This window comes from Xiphophorus maculatus, chromosome 19 (genome assembly GCF_002775205.1).
Source record: "Xiphophorus maculatus strain JP 163 A chromosome 19, X_maculatus-5.0-male, whole genome shotgun sequence".
Classification (NCBI taxonomy): domain Eukaryota; kingdom Metazoa; phylum Chordata; class Actinopteri; order Cyprinodontiformes; family Poeciliidae; genus Xiphophorus; species Xiphophorus maculatus.
This window is the reverse complement of record NC_036461.1, coordinates 17,702,741-17,720,906: the sequence shown is the minus strand read 5'-3', so window position 1 is coordinate 17,720,906 and position 18,166 is coordinate 17,702,741.

The following is an 18,166-nucleotide window of genomic DNA, read 5'->3' as shown; positions in this document are numbered from 1 at the left end:
TCACAGTAAGAGAGTCACTTCACGTCTCTTCGTCGTCCTGAATACTCTGGGAGGAGGATGGCCAATGAGCAGCCGACATATAAAACCACAAAAAACTTTATATAACATATAAAAAATATTCGAACGACGAGCTTTAAATGTTTCAAGGTGAAGTATGTTTGAATAAACTCTGTTTTCAATGCATTAGATTATTTTTAGTTTTGTTTTCGTAAATGGTCTACTCAAAAAATAGCACAAAAAAATGAAAATTGCGGGTATAATTAAGAAGTAAAAAAAAAAACACAAAACATATCTAAGCCAATAGAAGCGGTACGATGAAGTAAAAAAAAAAAAAGCTCTCAAAATAATTTATGATCAGACTGTAAACTAGGAAATTAAATGTTTAATGGATGTTAGAAAAGTGGCTTCAGCGACTCATGATTATTATTATTCTCTTGTGATCCAGAGAATAAAGGTACTGGTGACACCTAGAGGTAGTCTCTGGTAACAGAGTCCTAACATTTAAACATAAAATAGTGTAGTTTAATTCCTCTTACATAAGAAAATATTAATTTACAAGGAAGGATTCCACAAATTAAATGTTTTCAAACAGTAAAACCCTCGGACTAATTCTCTCTCTCTCTCTTTTTTTTTTCCATTTAACCAGAAGGGTGCATTATGGAGACAAACCTGACTTTGGCAAATAAGCACAGTAAACTGTTCATCTTTAGATACTAAACATACATTTTATTTGTCACATGTTTTTATACTCAAATATTTTTTGTTGGTCAGATGTAAATGTTGCAATCATATATACTGTGTTTTCATTAGCTGTAAGTGGAAAAATCCCAGTTAACAGAAATCAAAGCTTAAAAACATGTATTTAAATTACATTTTTTTCTAATGTTGCAATTTTTCAGAATCATTTCTAACCTATATGACACCTCTGTTTATTTATACTTATCAAATCTTACATCCTTTTTCCCACTTTCTGCTCTTAAAGTTATTTCAGAATTTATATTTAAAGTGTTTCAGCCTCTAGGAAATCCATAAGCTCAATATAATTTTTTATCTTTTTTTTTTTTTAAATAATCAGCTTTATTTAGTTGTCTTGTTGATTTAAAACATGTTTCCATGTTAAGTAAAATAATTCACCTTTCAGAACTGTTTTGACAGCTTATGAAACACAATTTGATTTTAGCATCTGTACATAAAAAGTGGCCATGTTCAATGTGACGGTACAGATCAGAGATTTGTAGATGAAAGAAAAAAGAAAATAGGTAGACAACAATAAGAATAGTTGATTATTTTTCCCCCTTGCTGTTAACAGGTAAACATGAATATTCCAGGAAGTTTCCAGAAAAGACATTACAGTACAAAGATACAATAAAACACATCAAAACTACAGGTTGTTTATTCATTCAACAACAATTCATCTGTTAGAGGCGGAAAAAATGATTTTAAGCTTCACAGCTGTAGCAAATCTTTGGTCCTATTAGCTTTTATAGGTACATCAACATATGCTGTGCTGCTTCATACTGATACACAAACTAGTCGTTTAAATTTGCTTCCTCAGAAACCTGCCCTGTTGAGTCTTGGATGTTTTGGTGTGACTTCAAAACCGTCCAAAGTTGGAAGACAATCTGAAACAAGCAAAAGCAAAAGATGGGGAAAATACTTTTTCACAGCATGCAAATGTTGCCCTTTTAAATCTGCACTATGTAACTTTTACTAAAAAAATATATATTTTTTACATATTTGTTGAAATTGTCACTATGTGGTAACAGTATTGTATCAGACAGATAGTCTGGGAAAACAAATCCAGCTCCTCCTCCTTTACCAAATACTCCCAGTGGTAACTTGAAACGACCAATCAGAGCCAGGAGGAGGGTCTTAGCGCTGTCAGTCATCCTTGTGTACACTCTCCCCCCTCCATCTCTCCTGCTTGTTCTCTGCCATGCTATTGTTTCTTCCTGTCAGCAGAGCCTGTCGTGGTTGCTCATGCTAGTTAGCATGGCCACCGATGATGGCAGATAAATGGTTTTCCTAGAATGGTGGGTTGTTTAGCACATTGAGCAACGTGTACACTGAGGTGATTGACAGCACTAAGATGCTCCTCCTGGCTTTGACTAGTTGCATTTCTTCAGATGGCAATATTAGCACTGGGAGGAGGTGGAGGAGCCCAGTCTTTTCACGGATTATCTGTCTCATAATAAACTGTCACAACACGGTAGCAGTTTTAGCAAATATATTAAAAACATTTTTCTTTTTTAATAAAAGTGACATGCTGCAGTTGCAATGCTTTGCTGGCATGTTCCCCTCATAAATTAACTACTTTACAAAATTCAATTCAGCCTTTGTCTTCAGCTTCAAACCTCTTTGAGTAACAATATCCCTTGTAGAGGTTTTGCTCTCCACCAGCAGATGTCCCCACAGGTCTATTTTACAGTCTCTGCTATGGAAACTTCCTCTCAGCCATTATTACTATCAATAGAGGCGCAATGCAGTGACTTGTACATTATTTTAATCTAAGTTTAGTTGAAAATATAACAGATACACGCTATAGAACAATTCTGAAATGATTTCTTTATCATTATATTGCCGCAGGTATGTTTAGCTGAAGCTTTATCGTACAACTTTTGTTTCCATGTTTGATATCTTAGCATCGTTATGAAGCCAGCAGTGTTAAACTCTCTTAAGCGGCCCAACGGCAGTGGCATATAAATTCTCAGAGATATTAGTCAGTTTGGTGCTGCGTTCTCAGCCAGTCACACTGCTTCAAAGTTGAAGCTTCAAAGTAAGCCAGCATCATTCATGCCAGGGGGCTTGAAAAGTAGAAATAGAAATTGTCGAGTCACGTGGGCAGGCGAACAAGATGGCAGCTGGCTAACGGCTCTCCGTTTCCCGACATGTAATTAGACGACGATTCTGTAGTAAGGGGCTCTTATTTGATACCGTTCTCAGCAAGTGAGGGAGCAGTATAGGCTTGTGGACTTCTTTTTGGGAAAAAAGTACTTTAATCCTGCAATGGCCGCAACGAAACACTCAAAGAGTATAGGCCGCATGTCGACCCGTCACAGCCCTCCACATGAGGAAGAACAGGGGGAAACACCTCCTCCTCCTAATATAACGAATTTGTTCTCGGAAGTGGTTAAAATGAGTAACATGCTACAAAGCGTAGCTGCTGATGTCTCCACAATAAAGCAGACGACGTCGGAACTGAATGCAGCGGTGGCTGCAATGCAAGAAAGGCTAACGGAGGCTGAAACACGTATCTCCCGCTTGGAGGACACTTCGGAGCGGCTGCACACCGCAGTTGGTGAGAGAAGCAAGTGTTAAGGAAAATGATTATTTAATGCTAAAAATACACTTAATCTTACGACATGTGTAAAGGGATAGCCAACACTTTATTTGGAACAGTTTTCTGTGGAGCATGGGGGAAGCAGGGCCTTTTCCTCCCCCATTGACACAACAGAGCAATAAATTTGCATTCCAATGGGAGTGGGGGCTACGGAGGTGTCTGTGAAATCTCATCTTAGGACGTTTGGCGCCAGGGATCTTCCGTATCAGGCAGCGATGGGCACGAAGTGGTCCGCCCTCTTACTTAGATAAAAAAACAGACACCTTTGCCACAATGAGGGGAGTTTTTTCAAGTTCTCTGAGGGCTGAGGGAGTTTCTAATTGGTCAAAGAACGGAGCGCCTTGACTGCATATATTAAATTGAAGGAACACCCACTGAATATAAAAATTTGGGTCAATGCTGAGATAGAGAGAGAGAACGCGGCCGCTATTTTTGCCTTTTTGTATTTGTTTTGTGTTTGTCTGTCTACCCCTTGTGTGTGTTTTTATTTTTATGAGAAAATGCATATCTCTGTTCCTCTGCACCTTTGTTGTCGATTGCTTTGTATGAGATTAAACTCCGTGATCTGTGACGTCAACACGTTTTGTTGTTGTTTCGTTTTACCAGCACGCGGTCGCTGCACGTCGCTGCACGGAGAGCGTCACTCGCCAAGGACTCGGAAGATCCCGGGCAAGATTAAAGAGGAAAAGAGCCAAACGTTTTGTCCAACGCTAGCATAAAATGATCCTCTTTTTTAATAATTGGGGGCTTCGTCCGGTTCTGGAATCTTGGCGGGTGGCGGTCTCTCCCCGATCGATCCGTCCGGCTCGTGCGGTAAGACGTTTTTTAATTACTCTTTTGTTGTGTAGAGCCACGCGGAGTTTTGAAGCTGCAGGAGAATATAGATTGTTTTTAAAAGAGTCTGTTTAGTAATTTGACAGGAAAAGTACACGTTACAGGGAATCGTGGCGGATTCAGATGGACGGAGTTTACGTTGCCTCTATCGTAAAAATGCTGGGTTTCTTCATTATGTTCTTGTGCCCTGGGAATTCGTTACTGGGTCCCTAAAAAAGCAATTTGGGAATTGTGTATCAATTTGGTAGTTTGGGCTTGAATCGGCCCGGAGATTTGACTCAGCTCCAGCGGACTTATATTGGCCTATATCGGTTAAATCTAGAAAAGTATGTTAAATTAATTTTTCTCTGGTGAAACATTGAAAAGGAGTTGAATCGCTCTATAGGACTTATATTGGAATCAAGCTGAATCGCTTTATTGGACTTATATTGGGTTTCGCGTTGAATCGCTCTATTCATCGGTTAAATCTTGAAAAGTATGTTAAATTAATTTTTCTCTGGTCGAACATTGAAAAAGGGGTTGAATCGCTCTTGAAATAGGACTTATATTGGACTCGAGCTGAATCGCTCTGTTGGACTTATATTGGGTTTCGAGTTGAATCGCTCAGAGGACTAACTTTGCAAGTTGGAAAATGGATGCATTTTTGACGCCGGCATTTTATTTTTATTTCCCCCGTTTGTCTCTTACGTTTGTTTGTAACTGTGTATGTGTGTCTCTGTATGTGTCTGTGCATGTGTATCTGCGTGTGTATCTGCGTGTGTATCTGCGTGTGTATATGCGTGTGTATCTGTGTGGCCGTGTGTGTGCGCGTGCGCGAGTTCGGGCTGGCTGTGTGTTTGAGCGGAGTGTTAAGTTGTTTGCAAAGCGCTGTTTGCGTGAATGTGACTTCCTTTTGCTGCGTTTTATTGTAAAGTTATTATGGACACTGAGTTGCGACACGTGCTTTACGCTATGGTTCGTAGAAGAATCTTAACGGGAAAGTAGGACGATGGCGACACGTGGTCTTTTAGTTTAAAAATAAATAAATAAATAAAAATAAAAATAACAGTTAAGTAAACTAAACTGGTACCAGACAACAAAATTATTGGTTGTGGTTTGATTTTAACATAACTTTGAGATCTCTCTTTTTAAACGTGCACGGGGAACTAAAAGGTTCCTGACGATTGGAGTTTAAAATTAATTAAATTGACACATGAAAATATGTTAATAAAACATTGGACGATTCCTGAAGCCTCAGTAAATTTGATATAAATTTCAGTAAATTTGATATAAATTACAGTAAAACTTTGATAAAATGATGACTGACTGAAAACTTTGACTGACTATAAACCTGGCCAGATGTGTGTTTTGTGTTTTTTGTAATGTGTTTTGTGTTTTTGTATTGTGTTGCAATTCATTTTGGTGTGAAAGTGTGTGTGATTGGAGATAAAATATCACTGGGTATTTCATGTCTTATAAATACAGAGAAATTTTTAGTGTTGTTTGATGGTGCAAAATTTCTAGTTTTTACAAACATCCTCTGTGTTAAATTGAACTAACTTCTTAAAATTAAACAATAACAGCAGTAAGTGTGAACTGCAGTGTTAAAGTTTGGAAGGTGATTAAAGGATAGAATCTTAATAAAATAAATCATCAGAACAAATTGAAAATACATTATGGGTTCTACGGTTAAATAAATGCATAATTAAATAATTAAAGAAAGAAAGAAAGAATAAGCCAAGAAAATTAGGTCACAGAGGATTCTAGAAATGCTGTCTTGGCAAATTAATAGTTAAATACATAAATATGGTGAATGGATGAATAGATAAATACATAACTGATTAGGTACAGCAATGACATAAATTAAATGAAAATTTATATAGACTTGAGAACTAAATAGTGGATATAATGTTAATTATTCCTTCTAAGGCTGTGAAGGTAGCAGAAAAAATGGAATAAAATACAATGAGTTGAAATAGGACTTTTTTAATGAGTTGAGGATAAAGAAAAAACACAAAAGATTTTTAGAGAAACAGGCTCTAACTGTAAGAGGACTTGCTCAGATGACAACAAACTGTAATATGCAACTGACTCTAGATATTTTCACAATCAGTTTTTTTTTTTTTTCAAACTGACCAAGACTTTAAGATAGATAAAATATTGTTAAATCTACAGGACTTACGGATAATTAGCCAGGATAAATTAGAAGTCACTCTCTTGTTAAATAGCAATTGGTTAAATATAGAAAAGTTTGCTAAAATTTACAAGATTTGTTGTTGAAGGATAACATTAAGTTTGAAATAACTTATTGGTTAATAAAAAACATTATATGGAACTATTGTAGAGAATGAATATTAAACTGTAATTAGAGATGATTAAACAGTGCCTACAGGAAATACAATAAGAAAATTAAGTAAAATAAATAAATAGAACAAAACAAAAAGAAGCGACAAGCATGTTTATTTAGACATGAGACTAATGGAGCCCAAGGAGGAGTTTCAACCCCCACTTACAGAAGTTCATCACGGGAGAACAAGCAGCTGTGAGGCAAATCATTGTCTCTCCCATCATTTAAAGTACCTTCTGACAAATTCTCTGAATATAACTTACAATTTTTGTAATGGTACGACAAAAGGGTTTTTAAGTTCAAATTTTATAATTATAGGAGACTAAAACATATCTGATGCTTTCACTGACAAAGCCTACTAATAAATTTAAAGAATTGGGAGTTCTTCCTGAAATCCTTATTGGCTCTTTTTCCTGCCATACAAATAGTTCCTCCGAGAGGTGAAAAGGGGGTTTTATGGTGGGCTTAGGAATTTGTTTTATGGTCTGACAATGGAGATTGCTCAGACTGGTGTAGTGACTTTCAAATTTAAATTGTGACATCTAAAAGTACAAAAGGATTTAATTTTTCTTTTTTCCTAAGGAACATAGAGATTGGCTGTTTAAATTTTAGGGTATTGTTTCACATTATAGATTATAGGAAGGAGTAGAGAGTCTTTTCTCATCACATAAGACAGGATTTTTGATGCAGTTTGGTTTCCTAGCTTTAGTGAAACATTTTCTCTTTAAAGTAGATAGTTTAAACAAGCGAATACATAGTGAGTAAGGAATAATGTGGAAAATGTTACATATAAGTTTTTAGCATCAAAACACTGAGTCAACTGTCACACGCTGACACTCTTGGTAATGATTTTCTGGTTTCCTTTCATATTACTTTATATAGTGAGTAGTTTAGATTTTTATCTTTAAATTTGTTTTCATTAGTCTGACTCTTTAGTTGGCTATTTGTTCTGCACTCATTTAGTTAACTTTAAGTGTCAGTTCTTCTATATTTTGTTAAATATCACGAATTCATTTTGAGTTACCAGTTTCCTCTTATTTTGTTCCGAAAGGGGGAGGGGGAAATTTGATCTTTAGTTTACTTTCTTTTCATTTGTAGATTTAGTGATATACTGACCAGTATTTTAGGATTTTGTGTTTAATTACCCCTTAGTGTGTTAATGGTCTGATCAGCCGTTATCTAAGTTCCCCTTATGTCTTGTTAGGTCAGTTTGTGCTTACGTCGTTCTGTTACTACCTGTGTTGTTTTTTGTTATGTTGATTTCAGTAGGGGCCCAATTTATTATTTTTGGATTTTCTTTGTTAACTGTGTTTGAATTTTTTTTCTTCAACGTCTCTCTGGTTCGTTTATGCAAAACCTTCGCAGAGTCTTAATTGGTACACATGCTTTGTCAAACGCTAGTGAAAATTTTTGAGAATTTGGTAAAATGAATTATTTGAGAATCATAACAGTAAATTGAATAATGAGCTTTAAAACTGTAATGTGAAATGTTTTTTGAAAATAGCAATCTTGAAGGTTTAAAGCATGCTATAATAAATTGTTCTGTTTGTTTTGGGAGTTTGCCTGTTAGGACGGGGGCAGCATTGCATATCGGTGGGATTTTTCTTAGCTTGAATAATAACCCTGTTTCATCAACATCGTTATTTCACATACTAGAAATAGTGATACATTAGCCAGTAATGTATCAAAGGGGGAGAAGATGCATGGGTTCATCTTTTATAATACTTAAACAAATTTTTGAAGAACATGTCTGATCTGTGCTACACATAAAAGTGAAAGGAAAATATTCTCTGGTAATATATGTGCTTATTTTAAATAGGTTTGAGTTGTTCTCCATTAAAAGATTTTCTGACAATGGGCTAACATATTTTGAGAAAATAGATAAATTTATAGTGATAATGAAGCATATTTTGGTTAATTAACTTGGGAAAATAATTATAGAAATTAAAATATTATTGTGTTAGCCATTTTCAGAGCATTAATTTAATGGAGCATGAATGTTTTAAGAAATGTTTTGAAGAATCTGTTCTTGATTAAAGTTATCACTAATCACTAAAAGTACACAGGCGGGATTATAATGATTTTTCTAAACTTGATTTTGATTTTTTGATTTACATCCATTTAAAACGATTTTGAATAAAACTTTAAATTCGACAAGTAAAAGCCGAGGTAAAAATTGGTATATTTTGAAAATGTTTGGTTTTGTTAAGGCATACATTTACATTATAATTTCTCCAGGTCTAACTCTTTTGAATTTTGTTTAAGGAACACATGTAAAATGATTTAGATAAATGACCAATAAGATCTAGTTTGTTCTATAAAAGTAATTTAAATGGGACAGTTTAATTCACAGCGATTTTCATTTTTGATGGTAAATGTAAGCTTTACAGCTACATTTTTAGGGTTTTGTGTTTGTTTTGTTTCGTTTGTTTAATCCTATTTTTACAAGATTGGTTTAAGAGGACGATCTGCATATGTTTAATATTCTGGCAAAACGTTCCTTTGGAAACATGTCTTTTGAAGCGGGTGATTACAAGGTTTTGCTGTTTTCCATCGGGTAGGAACTATAGTTTGAAATAATAGAAACGTAAATTGAAGGGATCACATCCACCATTTGATGAACAGAACTGGACAAAGTAGGAGATAAGGCTTCACGAGATGAGTTGCTCATGGTTTTACACGCAGACTGCCCTGGAGTTCCGAGCTCCAGGTGGGACTTTGGACTCTGTCACACAAGCTGTTGTCATGCGAGGCGGGGGTGAGGCTGCTTGGAGAAGCGGCTTCACATTTTTCGAAGATAGCAGCCACAGAGTCACGAGCGGTGGAGGATTCACTCTGACACGGGGTGACTTTAAGATGTTTGTGTTGAATACACAAAATGAATGATGCTTTTGGAAAATCTGATCTCTGTTTGTCGTTTCAGTTTGCAGCCGTTTTCCTGGTGCCCTGTGGATGTGGTCTCATTCAAAATCTGCGTTCTTTGATAAAAGGATTAAAATAGTTCCTCTGATGGGAAGTGACAAAACAAATTTATTTTTGGGTGAAACCATCGTTTGATTATGCTGACAGTAATGAAGATGATATTAAAGAATGTTGTAATTGTGTTTCTGATGCTAATGAAATTCATGTTGAAACAAAATGTCTGTTTAATAACCTGTGACAGGTCGCTTCACGAGATTTAGTTTCCTCACGAGGAGATTTCATTTTCTCCTTGACATCTCTCTGTAATATTGACCTAATAATCCCATTTTCAGTGAGCAACGGACGCTCAGGTGGAAGCCTGAGGTTTCCGACCGAAGAAGATCAAGCTGCAAGAGGATCATCATAAACTTTTATTGCGTGTTTTTCGTTCGTAGTGAACTCTGGAAAGGACTTTCGTTTCGTTTTTTTGCGCGCATTTTTTGAACATTTCCTGACGAAGACTTCATATTTTTTGAGAGACTGACGATGGACATTTTTAAAAAAAACAAAAAAAAAACAGAAAAGACGTGCAGCAGATTGTAATTTTGTGTGTTTCTTGGTTCGACGTTTGTAATTTTGTGATGAATGTTGTCTTTGAAGTTGCAGAGCATTTCTTACTAGTTTTTTATATGTATGTCCCTGCTTTATTTTTTATTGTATACTTTGGGTTTTTGGTTTGTCTTGTGTTTTGGTTGTATTGTGATGATTGTGTTTTATGATTTTACATTTTGAAGGATAAGTCTTTCTACACCTTGGGTTTTGTTTCAAAGGGGGATTGTATGTAATTAGGGTACGTCACTCTTTTGTCTTTTTATTTTTCGGTTTTTTCGTTTTTTCATACATAGTTTTGGTTCTGTATTAGAAGGCTTAATCAATTTTTATTGAGGTCTTTTGATTAAGACCTCAAAAGGGGGATTGTTAAGGAAAATGATTATTTAATGCTAAAAATACACTTAATCTTACGACATGTGTAAAGGGATAGCCAACACTTTATTTGGAACAGTTTTCTGTGGAGCATGGGGGAAGCAGGGCCTTTTCCTCCCCCATTGACACAACAGAGCAATAAATTTGCATTCCAATGGGAGTGGGGGCTACGGAGGTGTCTGTGAAATCTCATCTTAGGACGTTTGGCGCCAGGGATCTTCCGTATCAGGCAGCGATGGGCACGAAGTGGTCCGCCCTCTTACTTAGATAAAAAAACAGACACCTTTGCCACAATGAGGGGAGTTTTTTCAAGTTCTCTGAGGGCTGAGGGAGTTTCTAATTGGTCAAAGAACGGAGCGCCTTGACTGCATATATTAAATTGAAGGAACACCCACTGAATATAAAAATTTGGGTCAATGCTGAGATAGAGAGAGAGAACGCGGCCGCTATTTTTGCCTTTTTGTATTTGTTTTGTGTTTGTCTGTCTACCCCTTGTGTGTGTTTTTATTTTTATGAGAAAATGCATATCTCTGTTCCTCTGCAGCTTTGTTGTCGATTGCTTTGTATGAGATTAAACTCCGTGATCTGTGACGTCAACACGTTTTGTTGTTGTTTCGTTTTACCAGCACGCGGTCGCTGCACGGAGAGCGTCACTTGCCAAGGACTCGGAAGATCCCGGGCAAGATTAAAGAGGAAAAGAGCCAAACGTTTTGTCCAACGCTAGCATAAAATGATCCTCTTTTTTAATACAAGCTAATGGAAGCCATGCTGGACCGCATGCACGTTCTCGAAAATCACAGTAAGAGGAATAATGTGAGAGTTATTGGGTTGAAAGAGACTATCGGTACTGATGGGACACTTTTGAGCTGTGTTCGGAAGATGTTAATCGAGGGTCTTGGAGTTCGCGATGACGCCGAGTTCGAGATTGAACGAGCCCACCGGGTCTTCGCACCGTTACCCGACCCGAATCGAGCCCCGAGACCGGTTCTTATTCGATTCCTGAGGCAATCAGCGAGGGATAAAGTGATTATGGCAGCTAAGGAGAAGCGCGGGTTTGAGTGGCAAGGATGCAGGCTATCAGTGTTTCCAGATATGTCTAAAGAACTGGCGGAGAAGAGGAAGGCTTTCACCGCAGTGAAAAAGAAGCTGCAAGAGCGCAACACTAAATACACCCTGGCGTTTCCAGCCACGCTGTGCGTGAGGTGGAAGGGCAGAAACATAAGTTTCAGCTCGGCGAAAGCAGCAGAGAAGTTTTTCAATGAGGAGAGCCGGGAGGAGAACGAGCAGGGGGAGGACACCCCAAATTCAACTGATTGATGTAATTCCTAGGAGCCCATAGAAGATGTTGTGTCTGACTGTTGGGAGGCGGACCTCGCCACCTGTCATCATGAACAGAGAGAAGCAGAGTCCACGGACCTGATAAGGTTTTTTCTCTTAGTTATTCTTTCTTTTTCTTTTTTCAGCTGTGGTAGACAGCAGCAATAGAGTAGGTTTTAAGTTTGTTTTTTTAATGTTGTTTCTATCCGTTTACATGACGGGAATGTTTATTGCCCATGTAAATTGTTTTCATTTTGGCTGGGTGCACTCACAGAGTAGGTTGGGGATCAGGGGACCGGGGTATAGATATATCAGTTCAGAGTGTTTTGTTACAGGTTTAAAACGTGTATCAATCTATAATCTGCAATGACTGGGAAGTATATAAAATTCACATCTTGGAATATTAATGGATGCAGAAATCCAGCCAAAAGGCGCAAAATATTGGCGTATTTAAAGACGAATCAAACCGATATAATATTTCTCCAAGAAACTCACCTAAATGAGGGGGAAGAGTCCAAGTTTAAGATGGGTTGGGTAGGACATATTTTTCATAGCTCTCACTCGAGTGCTCGCAATGGAGTAATTATCCTTATTAAGAAAAATATTCAGTTTTCATTGATAAAACAAGCTAAGGATACAGAGGGAAGAATAGTTTGCGTCGAAGCAATGCTGGAAGGGGTAAAGGTCATACTCTGCAACATATACGCGCCCAATAAGGAGGACCCTAATTTTTTCCACAAAATAAATAGTATATTGGGGGATATGGAAGGACAAATAATATTAGCAGGGGACTTTAATGAAGTTATGGATCCTATACTTGATAAAAGCGCACCAAAAGGTTCACTTAGCTCTATAGGAAGAGATGCAGTCCATATGTTAAAGGAAGATTTGGGTCTAGTAGATGTTTGGAGGTTAATCAATCCGTCCAAAAGAGAGTACACATTTTATTCTCATTGTCACAAATCCTATTCTAGGATCAATCTGTTTTTGGTTTCAAAACTCATAGTAAATAATGTGCGGAGTTGTGATATTAAAACTATTGCACTCACTGACCATGCACCTACGGAATTATGCATAAGATTAGGACTGGGGAATATAAGAGGTTCAAGATGGAGAATGAATGTCTCGATTTTACAGGACAAACTTTTTAAAGAACAGTTGGGGCAGGACCTGAGATACTTTTTTGAAATAAATATTGGCAGTACAGAGCATGTTCAATCTGAATGGGAGGCCTCTAAGGCATTTCTGAGAGGTAAACTTATAGCATACACTTTATGGAAGAAAAAAGAGAGTCTATGTAAAATTCGTAAATTGGAAAGAGAAATCAAACTTAAAGAAAGCAATTTGGCTAGGTGTTATGATGATTTACTTTATCGAGATATTTGTGGGCTTAAGTTTCAGTTAAATGAAATTTATAACAAAAAAGTGGAATATTCTCTATTCAGGTTAAAAACTTCATTTTATGAGGGAGGGGAGAAAACAGGCAAATTATTAGCAAGACAAGTTAAAAAAGAGGATTTTTTGAACACAATCCCTGCCATTAAACAAGGAGATACTTTAGTAACCTTACCAAAAGACATAAACAATGGCTTCAAACAATATTATGAAACATTGTATACATCTTCAGTGTTTGACGAGACAAACCAAAGAGAAAGTGATGCTTTTCTCTCCAAACTCAAGCTACCAAGGCTATCTCAGGAGCATGTAGAGTGGTTGGAAGCACCAATTACTGAAGAGGAGATTAGGAAGGCAATCTCAGCGATGAAGGTGGGGAAATCCCCCGGGTATGATGGTATTCCATCAGAATACTACAAGGAGTATATAGATATTCTTGCTCCAGTGTTACAAAAGGTCTATCAAGAGATCTTTGAGAGAGGACAGCTGCCTCCTACTTTTAATGAAGCTCTGATATCGTTGATTCCAAAAAAGGATAGGGATAGCACGGACCCGGAAAATTATAGGCCAATTAGCTTATTAAATGTAGACTGTAAAATATTAACCAAGGCGCTGGCTGTGCGCTTACAACAAGTCCTTCCTAGTATTATTCATCAGAATCAGACAGGCTTTATGAAAACCCGCTCCTCCTCTGATAACATTAGAAAATTGTTACATCTGATGTGGTTGAGTCAGTCAAAGGAGGAGCCAGTTGTTGCTATCTCCTTAGATGCGGAGAAGGCGTTTGATAAAGTGGAATGGAGCTTTCTTTTTTCGGCTCTCTCAAATTTTGGATTTGGACCCTCTTTTATTAAATGGGTCAAAATATTGTATAAAGAACCAAAGGCTGCTGTCATAACCAATGGCACCATTTCATCCTTTTTTAACTTATCACGGGGGACCCATCAGGGTTGTTCTCTCAGTCCATTATTATTCATCATGTTTATTGAAACTTTAGCAGTGAGCATTATTAGGAGAAATAAGGACATCAAAGGAATATTATGGGGACAACAAGAACACAAACTGCTTTTATATGCAGACGATATTTTATCACTTATAACACATCCGCTTACATCTTTGCCGCACCTGATGGACACTATGCAGATGTATTCGACGGTTTCAGGGTACTCAATAAATTGGGCTAAATCTGAAGCCATGCCATTATCCTCTTTATGCAATTCACACATGGTTAAAGATTTTAAATTCAAATGGGTACCTGAAGGTATGAAGTATCTTGGGATTAGGCTCAGTAGGGAGTTGGAAGCGTTACCTTCGCTAAATTTTGATCCGGTGCTCTCAAAAATTAAAACAAATTTTGAAAAGTAGGGGAAGATAAAACTAACATTATGGGGTAAGATTAATGTTATAAAAATGATTCCCGCCCCTCAGTTTAATTATCTGCTTATGATGCTTCCTATTACAATTCCACTTGATATTTTTAAAAGGTATGAAAATTTAATTAAACATTTTTTGTGGGAAGGTAAAAGAGCGAGAATAAAATTAGAAAAATTATATGCTCCTAAGGAAAAGGGCGGCCTAGAACTTCCAGATCTTAAGCTCTATTGCTTGTCATTTGAAATGGCAAAATTAGTTAAATATTGGGAAGGTGAGAATGGGCAGGAATGGTTACATATTGAAAGGGATATATGTTTGCCATTTGACCCTAAACACAAATTATCTCAAAAGATCGACACAACAAACCCAGTTTATGTTCATTCTTGTAAAGTTTGGTCAAAGGTACACAAACTGTTAAAGCTCCCACATCAGGTAGAGCAGTATGCATCTCTCTGGAATAATCCTGAGATATGTATTGGTAAAACACCTGTGTTTTGGAGGCAGTGGCATTCACGTGACATATGCGTCATTGGTGATTTGTACAAAGATGGACAATTCATGTCCTTCAATGAACTTACTCACACATTTAATTTGGAAGGTAAAGCAAATTTTTGGAAATATCTACAGATGAGACATTGTGTTACCTCAAAATTTAAAAAGATTGTAGAAAATGATATATTGAATTATATTAAGATGCCGCGTGAACGACACACTGCCTCTCAATTTTATAAGCTGCTAAGTTGTAATCTGAGTGGTGAATCGTCAAATATTAAACTCCTATGGCAAAAAGATTTGAGAAAAGAGTATACAAAAGAAGGATGGTTGAGGGTAATGTCAGAGAGCGGTAAATATGTGAAAGAGGCCAGAAGCAAATTTATACAGTATAAGGTGCTACATAGATATTACCATACACCTACGAGGTTACATAGAATGAAAATAATGTCAAACAATAAGTGTTGGAAATGTAAGAAAGAAGTGGGCACATATTTGCATTGTTTTTGGGACTGCTCTCTGGTCTCACCATTTTGGATTAAAATCTTGGAGGCTCTGAGTGCATGGCTTGGCTCAGAGATCTCTCAGACTCCAGAACTGTGTTTACTGGGAGACCGATCTCAAATGCCAAACACCCCAAAAGGAGCTTTTGCAGTTGTGATGGTCGGTCTGGTGACAGCCTGCAGGATCATCTTAAGACATTGGAAGACCACAAAGTGTCCCGAGCTAAATGAGTGGATTAAATCAATGACGGATACAGCTTCTTATGAAGTCATGCTCAACAACATGGATGGGAACAGGGACATGGAATGGGATAGCTTTTGGGACTCATTGAAAAGAACTATGGCTTCGAGTAATGTATCTGGATGAAGTCTGATTTTCCCAGACAATTACCTTTCTCTCAACTACTGAATGTTTTTGAATTGACACTGTAATATACATATAATAGATGACTGTACCCTGGGTATTGGGGGGCAGGGGGTGGTGCACCAGGCTTTTTTGTTTTTTTTGTTCTATATTTGTGTTTTATGTGAGATAATTTTCAGAAAATCAATAAAAAATTTGAATTACAAAACAAAAAAAGAAATAGAAATTGTCAAATGTAAGAAAACAGCATGAGGCTATTGTGGGTTTTGATGTGTTAAACCACTATTTTAACTCCTGTGAAAATCTGTCAGCTGGCAACCTCCACCCATCAGGCACGACACATTAAACCCTTTGGCATGTATAGAGTAGCAGACTGAGGGACTTTAACAGACCCTGCATGTTGGGTCTTTGATTATTATGATTCAGTACTCCAATTATTCAATCACTCTGAATTATATGTACATTATGGACATTTCTTCATAAACTGTCATCAAGATACTCATTATCATGAATATCTATGATTTGGTCCACTGTGGATCCATAATTGTATTACATTTGTGCCAAAAGAATTTGTTATTGGCGGTTGCCCATTGCGGGCGGGGACCATAAGGTAGTTTTTCCCCTGAAACAACACAAATCAACAAAAGGCCAACAGGGTTTTTCGATCTTATATGAATGGAAGAACAATCATAGAAGCAATGGGCAATATGTTAATCAATGTATAGGAATTATGATATTAGTTAATTCACTCATGAAAACAATATTTATCCTCTCACTTAATCCTATCCGCTTTTAAGTGACTTTTATACACATTTAAAAAGGTTTATATTTGAGGATTATATTCACATGTAGTCATGACACTTACTATAGCAATGAACAAAAAACAACTGCTAAGGCTAACTAGGATTCCACTTGAAAGTGGAATAGGGGGGATTATGTAAGAGCGGAAATACTTTTTATGGAGTTGTTTTTTACTGAGGAAATCTGGCACCATTAAAGGTCAATTTAACTTAACCTCCCAACTTTCCCTTGCGTGCAAAGCCCAAAATTGGACTAAAGAATGTTTGGGAAGTAAGCTGTTTAGACAGATAAGAATAATAATTGGCTTATTTGGCACTTCTGAAACGAACCAGATGTGAGGTCAGAAAGATCTGAATACTCCCAGAAAAAAACCAATACACATTCAATACAAAGGCAGCCAAGAGTCCTACGTAAAAGACACGAGCAGTAATGCTATTGGTCAAAACTTACCAACTCACACCAGTGAAAATGAGATTGTATAAAACAGGTTGACTCTAGGAATAGAGTGAGATTTTTTGGAGATCTTTGATGTTTAACTGACGAAGTTGTAAGATGATCTGTGGAAGAGTGTAATAAATCTCCACCCGCTGTGGCCTGCAGCAAAGGGACTCATCTCTGAGTATTATTTCTTATCTATAATAAATAATTAAGAGTTTTAACACCTTTCTTAAGCCTACATTAAAAACAGGAAGTTTTCAGAACTGCAAATGATCTAGAATGCAGATCCTTTGTTCTGCTATACAGAACAAATAACCCAGGATGACAGAATGTTATTTTCTACACAAAGTTAAGAGCGACAAATGCCATCAAAACTTAAGGTCACTTGACAACATTTTACAATTTTTCATCTGCCCGAGTAAACTGATGCCAGAATGGATAAAAAAACTATTCTAAACTTTGCAGTTGTAGCAAATATTAGAGAAGCAGTATGTAACTTATAAAAAGTTTTTTTATTTGCATATTTGTTAAAAGTACATGAAACATACAACCCTCCACCCCCAACTCCTCCCAAAAAAGAATCAAGTGCACATAAACAGTGCAGTTACCACATACCATCTTGTGCTTGCTCATATTCACACACAAGCTGTGGCGATATTTAATTCCCGACACACAAACCCAGAAACCACATGCAAAGTAAGAGACAAACAGTCACATCGAAAATGTTCAAAAGTAAATGGCAGCATTAACTGTCCTGTTATGTTTCGGGTCGAATTGACCTGTTTTAAAGTTACTACTTTTTTTTAAATAGTTGGAAGTTTTTTTTTTTTGCATGACACTTTTTCTATTTGTCTTAATGGGTGCATATAACATATAAATTGAAAATTGATTAATTTTACACATTTGCAGCCCCCCTGTGTCTACTTTTTACATAGATACTGTTCGGGTCAATTTGACCCAGCAGTCAAGTTGAAGGGTAAAAAAGATTTAAAAAATCCAATTCTATACGTTTCCTTGCACCTATGAAAAATATTTCACCCCATATACAAACAACACACCACACACTTGCATGCACACGCCCACACACACAAGCCAAC